Source organism: Diorhabda carinulata, chromosome 8 (genome assembly GCF_026250575.1).
Source record: "Diorhabda carinulata isolate Delta chromosome 8, icDioCari1.1, whole genome shotgun sequence".
NCBI classification, from domain to species: Eukaryota; Metazoa; Arthropoda; class Insecta; order Coleoptera; family Chrysomelidae; genus Diorhabda; species Diorhabda carinulata.
Genome location: NC_079467.1, coordinates 18,339,480 through 18,351,249, shown reverse-complemented (window position 1 = coordinate 18,351,249; position 11,770 = coordinate 18,339,480). Strand labels below are relative to the sequence as shown.

General features: G+C 31.6%; 1 protein-coding gene across 3 annotated transcripts in view; it reads left to right on the top strand.

Annotated features, from left to right (window-relative positions):
* The first annotated feature begins 806 nt into the window (after window positions 1-806).
* LOC130897178 (glycine-rich protein 1) overlaps window positions 807-11,770 on the top strand; it is a 32,665-nt gene continuing 21,701 nt past the window's right edge. For 2 of the 3 annotated variants that reach the window (XM_057805903.1, XM_057805902.1), the window contains exon 1: window positions 881-1,090. The gene's annotated coding sequence lies outside the window, so the exon portion shown is untranslated. Of the gene's footprint in view, window positions 1,091-11,770 lie in introns of all 3 variants that reach the window. The other variant, XM_057805901.1, reaches the window with a different exon arrangement.

Below are 11,770 nucleotides of genomic sequence, written 5' to 3'. Positions count from 1 at the left end.
ACCTATTCGAAAGGCAGATGGGCTCATGAGCACCAAGTGAATTTATGGGGACTATTTTCTTTGAAATTAACTACTAAGATACGTCTTTCTCTAGAACACTCTAGAGCATACAAAAGTTTAAGATTAATACTCACAGGTATCTCCATAGGGCAGACACTACTCAAGGGTAATAGGATTTAATATCTTGCTCTTTCTCTTCACATTAAAAAATCATATCAATAGACTATTCCAACATCGATGAACTAAGCTTTGCTTACTAATATCAGTAATGTGTCAGCCCTAGTCCTAGCCTATCAAGGCTCTCTAAACTAACTCAAAATACTTAGATTCGTGGTTACAGCTACAAGAGGGTTCTTCGCACCTATGAAGATCTTGATTTGTTTCCAGATATGTAACTGGAGCCATGCATCTTTCTTTTATTTTGTAACAGGTTAACTTTTTTTTGAATCCTCTAGTGAGATATTTAAGCTGCAGGTTTGGGCTCTATCATCATAGCTCATGTGTACTGCAAGCTTTTATCCACAATAATAAATCATATTTATCGCACTCTATATTATTTATTATAAAAACGTAATGCATCGTCAATAAATAAAAAGAGAATGATTGAAAGAAATTGAAGCAATGATACTCATCATAGAATTAGAGATAATTCTCAACAATTTATGATATATTTAAATTGAGGCTTAGAAAAAAGCAAATAATTTATAAAACACCCTCTAAACGCGCACCGCGTCAGTGGTATTCGAAATTAAAAACATGGAAAAACCAAGAAATTATAAGCAAATTTATTGAACGTGTCTACACCTGTAATTATTTTCTTTTCATTATCGCCACTGTATCGCCGAAAAATATAAAAAATAATATAAAAAAAACGCGCTGACGTTAATCAATTTCTTGAAATCTTAGCACAAACATCCACGATACCTTCAGCATCTAATTAAATATTAACCTTGGTACAGAAGCCACCATCTCTGGTTAGCGATTGCAGACAGTTCGCAGCCACAACACATACGTTGCAGTACTATCCGCGATCGTTTGTAAGAGTGAACATAGTCTGTGCGAATCTACATAAGTGCCAAGTCCTTTTCAGGTGAGTTGTTTCGAATTTTTTCGAATTTATTTCAAAAAAGTAAATGTCGCCCTAAAATAAAGCTTTTGATTAAATATTTCAAAGAAGATTCAACCTAAAAAAAATTGTCTGTATTATTTAACTCAATTAAAGTCGAGCGTAATTTTTTATATCAGCATATTTCATTTACATCAATTGGGAAAATAAAAAGGGAAGTTTTATACCAGCGTAGACTTAAAACACCGTATTTTATTTATCATGAATTCTGCCCTTATATTCATCATAGTATGCTAATAATTTTATATGTAAAATATTCAGCAATGAATTATTTTTAAATAGGGAATATGCTACGTGTGGCACATTATTAAAAAGATATTTAGTCGGAATATATAATTAGAAATCATAACATGTACTCGAGAGATAACTTTTTCCCAACACAATCTACATATTATCTTAAAACTATGAGGATCCAATTTAGCGATTTGAACTGTAAAGTTAGGCTTGGAATGTAACTATTTGGTGGCATCAGCAAAACCCGTTAGATTCTGGTGATGTGGAATACCCCCTGCAAAGTGGTAGTTCCTCCTTTGAAACCTTTTGTTTTTGTATTTTCACGATATTTCCATAGTAATAGATATTATGATTTTTGACTATTATTTATTTAAATGGAAAATTCACAGTATTTTTAGGATAACACAACACTACAAAAAACATTCTGTAGTATGGCCAATAATTTCAAAATGATGAAGTATCAACGATTATTTCAAAATTATTTCTTCAGAAAAATAATGTGAGGAGCTTAACTTGACTGAGATGATTTGACATTTTACTTACATAGCCCCAAAGTAACAGTTGCTTTGTTAAAGCTACTCCATCTATCATTTTAGTTTTGACTAAATCATAAAGTGAACCCTTTCAACATAAGATCTTGGTATAAAGACGACCAAAGTCAATTTCGGACTATTTGAAGTTCACGTTCACGTGGAATTTGGGTATAAAGTATGAAAAAAACACATTCATATGGAATTTATAGGTACATAAACAGTTTCCTCAAGTTAGTTCATACAGTACAGAAAAAGCATATGTCCATGGAATATATTTTTGGAGCTTCTTCGATTGGGTCTCAATAGTTTTCTTCGAAGCTGCATATGTCTCCTCAGTTCTCAGAGAATTAATGTCACACTATTCACATAATTTAACCATTAAGTGTTGAGTAATGTATCTTTTAAATTGAATGGGAAATTTTATTGTCCATAATTATTATTGTAACTGAACTAAAATAAGCCTGAAATCGTCGTGGTATTATTTTGTAGAATTTGAAAAAACTTCTAGCAATCATGAGCTCATAGATAAACTTACTTCAAATGCCTTACGAGTATGGGGGGTACAGAGAAGAATTGTTGTTCCTTATGGGAGAAAAGTGTCCAGCGGTATAAGATAAATAACAGTTCAACAACCTTTCAGAATGACGCTGGAATAGGGTGTAGAAAAATAATAAGAGGGCTGCTACTCAAGTTTTGAGATATGGCAACACTGAGATGAATATGTCAAATCTGTCATAAATCACCATCATCATAAAGTTTTACATTTTTAATGTTGTTTTGAAGCACCGCGATTGAATGTTTTCGGCATTTCTTTGTACCAATTGACACGAGCATTTTTTAGAGCGATTGTCAAATAATACGGTAACCAATTTCGAATAAATCTTTCTGACGACTGAATGTTCATGTAATATTATATTCATACGAGAGGAACTAATGCCCAAGTATGCCTCAATCTCACAGTATGTCACATGACGATGTTGCAATATCAGTTCACGCACCAACACCGTTTTTGGAAGACCTTCACGAAATTCATCCTGTAGCTAAGTGCTAACACTATTGAGTTCGGAAAACCAACTTAACACGATGTCTCGAGATGGTGCTTCATATAATTCGAAATCTGTTTAATCTTAGAGAGTTGGGGCCACGGGAATTAATCTTGAATTAAGTGCGATTACATAGTGTGTGAATGCAACATGAGTAATTGCTGCTATAAAACTTCATTCACTATATTTTCTAACGAAACTTGAGAAATATAAATAGATAAAAATATCAATTAGTTATGTAATTTTCTTGATGATATTTGATGTTGTAATTCAAATTTCCAGCATGCAATGTTCGGCTCAAGACTTATGAAAGTGAAATGTTTATTTTAATATCAATGCGTTTGACAACATATCAACGAGTTTCTTACCTAAGCTTGATATTGGGTAATATAGGAACTTGGAATAAATAATTGACATTAAAATGAGAAAAAAGTACATTTTCGTTTAGTTCTTAATGAATTGACTGACACAATTGACCTACTCGCATCAAGGAAGTAATAGTTCAATTTCTGTATAAATAAGTTTGTATCATACTTTCAGGATTTTTGTTCTAATTTTATAATAATCAATCCAATGAAGTCAATTAACGTTTCTTTTTAAGATTTTGTATTATGTAATTATTCATACACACTTTTAAATATTTAGCTTGATCTGGATAAAGACTTTCCAGATTCCATTTCTAATGGAGTTCCAAGTATCATCGAGAACTGATGAATTAATGTTGGAAATTATGTAATTTCGCGGCACAATTTCAATTTTATATTTGAAGTAGTCAAACATAATAAATCTTTCTCATATTTGGAACAATTACCCAAAATAGATAAACATATTGTTCTTAATATTCTATTTTGATTAAAAAAGCTTACTACAGTCATAATAATTATCTTTGCACTTCAATTTCCAAGTGGAAAATTATATTTTTTCCACAAATACATACTTTTGAGGCTTAATATTAAGTGAGGGTAATATAAAGACCTCCACGTTTGATGCTTAATATATATCATAGATTTATTATTAATTTTATTTTAGGCGAATTCAATTTATTTAACTTGAAAGAGAAGAATGCATAAAAATTAATCTCCTTCAACTTTTCACTTCTTGGAACTTTTAATATGATTTTCGTGATGATTTGTTTTGATTTTTATGTTCCTATGAAAATCAGTCGCAAAGAACAGGTTGAAATTTGATAAAAAATCTAGGATAAAGATCGTAGTGGGTCGGAAATTTTAACATTGTTATTTTTTCGGATTTGCATCACAACAAAAAAACCATACAAAATCTATTAAAGTGAAACGAAACTGTTGAAAAATTTTATTTGATGTGAATATGTCAAATCTGACATTGCTATAATGAAGCTTGACATTTTTAATGGTGAACGTACTCGCTACAGGACGAATTTCGTGAAGGTCGTTCAAAATATGATGTTGTACTAGAAAACATCGATGCTGATATATGGGCATTCATTCCACTTGCATTTATTCAATATTGCATGAGCATTTGGTTGTCAAAAAGATTTGTTCGAGCTGTATACCGCATAATTTTCATTCGCGATGCTTCACAAGACTTTTATAAGAACGTAATAGGCGATGAATCATGCATCTATGCATATGAATCCGAAGCTAAACAACATCGACTGTAGATGTCGTTCAAACTCAACAAATAGTCGCTTGTTTTTTCGAAATAACTGCAAATGTTCTCAACGTTCCATTAGATCAACGTAAATTTGACCGACACATTAGTTAAAAAAAAAACAGGCAAAACATTGAAGTGATGGGTTATCTGTCAAAGAATCTTTGTTTGGAACCCATTGAATCCCAATAAATAGAGAAAAAATGTTTGGATAATTGGTTCAAACGCATGTAAAAATGTACTAATCTTACTTAAAATCTTGGATCAATTCCAGTTGATGAACGCGAGAAGATTTCATTTCCTCAATGCTTTTCTATTCTAGAGCTACAGGATCTTAAGTGCGCATCACATCAGATGCATATTATCAGTAATTCATTGCTTTGGAGGACGATTACAGTCACCAATTTCAATAATTTTTAAGCGTTATTTCAATTTGGGTCTATCCTAAGTAAATATCAAACGAAATTGAACGAAATGCAGTTGTTTGTCAATTAACAGTTGTGAATGTTACCTTTCCATTTAGTAACAGTTTTCCCATAATTTCTGTTTGTATTTTATAATGAATCTGCTTGATGGTAAGTCTTTTTTAATGGCAATTGATTGAGAAAATTGACGTTTCGATCTATATAGGTCTTTATAAATATCTAATACGTCGGAAAATCAATTTTTTTAACCATTCCTCTACTAAAAGAGACCTTTATTAAAGACGATTTTCAAGAAAAACAAATAAAATAGCTCTGAATTGTAAACAGTTGTGAAAATTTATTTATTTGACCATTATTTTTGTCTATTTTTTTCACAAAACATTGAGTATAAAGTAATTCGTTAACAAAAGAGACCTTGCACAACATATAAATATATCAACAACAGTATAATTGTTGCGTTGTGTATATGATTTAGAAATATTTTCACTTTTTATTATGTCGCGTAATAACGCGGACACAATAATTGAGGATACGGGCACTTACAACTTCACTATAAAGTAAAAAAAAATGTAATCGTTTACCATAACGGATATGTATGATCCACTATTGCTTAATTGATATTATCTATAACAAAAGGTCAATGAAACAGCAATGTAATTTTTTTCAAATCTTAACAATATTTCCTTCCAATTCCACATGCTTGGTACAGTACCTTAAAACCAATAGATCTTTTTCTTCTTCTTATTGCGCTTTGTCAGGTACCCTTGAGTTTAGTAATCACAATGGCGAACTGATTCTTGTTTTTAACCAATCTAAATAATTGTTCGATGTAATGTATGGCTGTCAATTTCCGGACGTTACTCAACCAGGAGATTTTTGTTTCATTCCTATGCCCCTGTGCCCTTCTATTTTGCTCTGTATGACAGTATTCGGCATGTAACTGTCAAAAATTCACGAACTGCATTTGACCAGCATTCAAAGACTTCCCTACTGTATCTAATTTGAAGTAAGATAGGGAGTATCTTCGGAATAATATTCTCATCAACTTTTCCTGATTTTTTCAATGGTTTTTTCACGTAACATATATTATTTTGTAAATTTTTTAACCATATTTGCGCAGTAGCCAAATCCGTTTTCTCAATATGACTATAATCATTGCAGAAACTAACAAGATGAGACAAGAAATATTTTTTTTTGACGTATTCACCTTTTAGTTCTATACTGTCTTTCCAGCGAGGTTCAATAAATGTTATAATAAAAATCGTGAGATCCTCATAATAGCCATCAACTGCCAGTATCACCTCTTCGTTGCTGGAAAATGTTTGACCATCGAGGCATTTTTCCAAGTATGGGAACAGAAAATAATACGAAGAGGATAAATCTGATGAATAGGGTGCATGAGGTAGCCATTCAAACTTCAATTAATTATTCTGACCATTGCAATAACTTCTTTTTTAGCCAAATGCGGCTGTTGTTGCTTGTTTTCTTCGCTCCAACATTGCAGTAAGTTCGCATAATACTCACCGTTGATAGTTTTTTCTTTTTCAAGATATTCCAAGAAATTTATCCCACTCGCATACCAAAAAACCGACATACCTGCAGATGGAACGGTCTTTTTCGGCGCAAGTTTTCTCTTTTCAGTCCATTGTTTTGATTGTTCTTTTGTTTCGGGTGTGAAGTGATGAACCCACGTTTCATCCATAGTTATAAAACGGCTTTATTTCTGTGTAACATTGCCAAACATTGCACTGTTTTTGTTCAATTGTGAGAAAAAGCTACACCCAGCCTGCACACAGCTTTCTCTTTTATATTTTACTATTGATAACGGAGGAGCAGTCTCACGCAGAGTAGAACCTAGCTCAGCTTTTATATTGGTTGGGCTTTGGACGCCTTTGAAATAAATATATTGTATCACATTACGATGAATTTTTCCATGTTTACAAATTCATTGACTGGAAACGTCCATTATTGATGGTTGCCAAACAAAAACTAAACTTGAAATATATGCTATATAGATTGTGTATTTTCTGATACAATGGTATTTTTGCAGCAGGTACTTCTGGGACCATCCTCGTAGATTATTATATTAAACATTTCTCTGACTCGGAAGGGGTCGGAAGCATTTAATACTATCCTCTTATAGAAAAATGACAAAGTATTGATTTTAATTGGAACAGAGTCTTCTTATGTCTAAAAAGAACAAGTTTTTGTATAAAATTTACTAAACATCAACCTTTTGCAATCACTTTTTATTTAAATATCATTACATCAAATTGTGACTGATGAGGTTCAGTGATAAAGAAAAATAAATTAACAAGAAATAACTCATCAATATAAACATCAGGGAAATGAGAAAATAAAAATATAAATCGAGTATAGTCCAAGGTGATGTAAATTAAAAATCATTACCATATATTTTTCGTTAAGGCTATGTGCGTAGTTGTCTTAATTACCTTGTCGCATTATAAACCCGTTTAATTGTTGGTAAATAATATGTTGAAGAGTTTTATGACGAATAGTTTAACAAAAAATGTGGTAACAACGAAGTTTGCTTGGAAAGTAATTTTGGATTATTGGGACAACAAAAAAAAATTTTAACGATCTTAATACTATTTTATAACTTAAGGTTTTGGTTATGAAAAGATCTAGTAAAAGCCATTATCAACGTACAATTCTATATTTTTTGTTCGATGAGAAATCCTAAGAGAATGAAATGTGAACAAAGAAAATACCTGCAAAGCATGCAAATAATTGCGTGATAAATGTGTCTAGATAATGGAATAAAGAAAACTATAAAATATTCAAATTTGCTAACAACTAAAATTCTAAATCAAAAAGAGAGCTTAACTTCTACCTCAAACACAGATACTTGGAAACCTAGCTCTTGGAAGTAATACAACACCACCTTTCAAATCAATGCGAACTACATGTTTTAGTTGAAGATTTACATTTATCAAAAAAGGCATTGGGGTTTCAAGAATGAAATCTTACATACATCTTACATAGAATGTAACGGCTGGTCACGTTTTGACTCAAATATTTTGAACATTCCTTTGTTCACGTATTATGGCACAAAAGTCACTTCGGATTTATTTATTCTAACATTAGAGTTTTTGAAGAAATTGAATCGAATTCTTCCTCTACCTATCTACACTCCGAGTCAAAGTTAATTTTAGTAGATTTGTGGTGATTCTATTCTTTATTTTCGCTTTTATATAACTGCCAGGTTGATAGTTTCAACCACAAAGGATCCAACCAGCAAACTACAAATTCAACTCAACCACCCATCCCGGATTTTCTTAGATAAGTCACAGCCTTATCTAAGCAATAAATATCAATATGGATAGTTTTAGTTTGATAAGTTTTAATAATTAATTCAATTCATAAGATGTTTCCAGCTTTTCCACCTATTTTATTAATTTTCAACGTCATTAGCCAAAAAGATGGTGGTGTCCAATTTAATATCAGACGTTCACTCCATCTGAGGCCGCATACCACTTCCTGAGGAAGAGTCTCCTGTTGGAGAAATGAAGTTATAAGTTGAACAGATGTACTTTACTTTGAATCAATCAGTCACCAAAAATATAATTGTAATCTGAAAAGCAGTGCTATCCCCTTTGGACTACAAGGTGGCTTTATACAATATTGTTGTGAGATAGTGAAGCTACAAAAAATCATTATATTTAGAAGAATTGTTCAGTGAGAATAAAGTATGAATCAATAGAATTAAGTAACCTTTATCGGATCTCTCTGTTAATAGAGCGACTTCAAAGGCCCCGAAGAATATTTATTGTAGGGTGAAGCTAACACAAATAAAGTGAAGTGAACCTAATGTAGTCATCAGGTCATTAGGATATAGCAGGCAATGAGAAAGCAGACAGAAAAAAGTCAACGACTCCATATTATAAACCATAGCTCAATATGACCTCATGTTATGTTCTTGATATGTCCAGAAACCACATTAAACTGGTTTTCTCATCAAGCACCATCTTACAACATTAAATACCTACTGACAACATTTTGAGCATCTGGAGTATGAGTATCTAGAGTATGAGCATCCGGAAAAACATTATTATTGAGTATATGAAATAACCTGATCGTTGCTTCAATTTTTTTTAACAATTTAATGACATTTCATCCCCATCTATTGTACAATAATTGTTTCTACGAAGACGGTACCACTATTTGTATAAGGAAATCTCAATGGAACTACTTATTTCAATTATTTCATCGATCCCATGATTACTAACAAATTGGAACATTATGATACTAGTTTAGGGAACCAACTACAATAGGATCAAACACTACAACATTGTGATAGTTTATTAACCACAGGATCTATTTTCTTTAGGGTTATTTTTTCAAAAATACAGGCAATTAAAATGTATGCCACATCACCTGCAAATTTTGCAGATTACTGATATTTAACCCCTCTCAGTACCATATTATTTTTTTAATATAAACTAAGTGAGATAAGCAGTTAAACAGTTTTTGCTTAATGGTACATTTCAAGCCGCACGAAGAATTGTTTCAATTCTTTTTTCTTCGATATGTAAGTGATCCTCTAGATTCATAAACCTGGGTCTTGAAGATGATGGCCTACCGTATTGTCCTTTTGGATTCTGCCGGTCATAGCTAATTAGAGATTCAGCAAAAAAAGCACTGAGTAATCAATATTTTTTCGCTGTCCTTCCGTAAATATGATTCAAGAGTTATCCGTAGCTGTCATTAAAAGTCGATTAAAAATCCTGTTCCACTGCTTGGTTGTCTTTATATTGGTCATCTTTAAGCGATAAATATTCACTTAGCTACTATCTCTGGCCTTTCTTTTCAGTCATTTTATCTCTATGACAATTAGAAAGTACTATGCCATCTTTGGTGTCTATCCAAGAAACTGTACACGTACTAATTGTACAAAAAATTGAGATTCACCTCGTTATCTTTTTTTGTCTGTAACGACCTTATACGTGTGTTTTTTCTGGTGATTATTGATTGATACCAATTTCTACGAAGAGTAACTCATCAATAAGTTTTGTGAAGACTCTATCAAAACATAATCAGGTATCAATCTCTCGAGTAGTTCCTGCTAACTTTAGGGGAACATCTTCTAGAGTTTCACTTTGATTTCTATCTGGATCTTTTCCAGAATATGTGTAGCCATCTAACCTATGACTTTACATCTCCATTAATGGGCTTTTTGGTTTTTTAAAGGAATTTAAGTTAAGTTTGGAAAAAAGAAATTGAAATCCATTCATAGGATTTTTCCTTTTACGATTCTGAAATCACATATCTTTCGTTTTTCCAGCATTCCATAAAAAAGACCTTAATGGAACAGACCTATATTAGATTTGCCAACTGGGCGGAAAATTTCCTGAGGGATACTTAAACATCTGCTGGAATATATATAACACATTGGGAGTGAAAGGGTTGAGTCGTTAATTTGATAAAATTTCGGATTTTTTATGTAATTGCAACATTTTGTGTTTGCATTCTCACTAAAAGTACCGGTAAAATTTATTTGTTTCTCTAAATTTAAAAAAATTGCTTAGTTTTTTTGCTTAGATTTCTCGTTTCAGTTTCATTTCTTCAAATGTTGGTGGTGTTCCTTCTTCTTCCATTGTTTAACACTAATTTACATCTTTGTCAATTCCTATCAACTTTATAGAATAATTGAATCTTCAATCGTTTATTTAAAATGATGATCATGTGGTTGGATGAACCGTCATGAATATAAAAAACTAAGTAGACCTTGAATTGGACTTATAATGTTGTGGTCGAAGTTAACAAAGAAGTGAAAGAAGTAGTGTAAATATAACAAGGAAATATTGAAAAATATCGCTGAATCACAATATTTTCAAGATAGAGTTAAATAAATTAATTTCGAACGAAATACCTAGTAATAAACATGTTCAATAATTAAAGAACGTAATCAATTTTTTTAATGTTTGTTTCCTTCAACTTTGGACTATTATTATGAAGTTATTATTTGATGAAAGGAATAAAAAAAGTGAAACCTGCTTAGACTTCTTCGAGAACGTATGTGGAATTTGTTTACTACACATAATAATTTTGTTATTTTTATTTTTATAGATATTTTTATGGGGAATTCGGAAGAATTTTAATTGAAAATTACACTTCTCTAATATCTTTATACTATGAAAAGTAAAATACTACAGAAATTAGTATAATCGAAATTCTTGATAGTAGAACAATCTTTTATTTTGTCTTATAAACGGGGTGTGGTTTGAAGTAATGAGACACCGCTGCTACAGAAAAGAGGGATGTAGAGAAAGAGGAATAGAATATTTTATATTATCAACCTCATTATTCAATAGCTGTACCTCTTATTAAGAAACAAACGATAACCTGAGTTCAGTCCAGTTTACTTATAATTATTTCTTGAAACTGGCATATATCACTTCAACAACAATTTGTTTTCTGATATCAGGACTACTTGTACTCCCAAAAATGAATAAGAGCGTACTCCAGATGCAGCTCCCGAACCAAGACTTGCATGATTGATGTTTGGACTTGTTCATACAAAACCTCAAGAGAAATAAAACCTTCACCTAGATGCCATCCCGTAAGTAAAAAGCAAAAAAAACATATACTAAAGACTAAACTTAACAACAAAAATATGAAGGAAATAAATAGAAATAAGAAACTCTCAAGTAATAAGGATGAATACTACATCTGATGATGAGATAATAGATACTGAAGAGCAATTTGAAAATGAATATGAAGAATAATATTAAATTTTCCACCAAAAGAACCCAGACT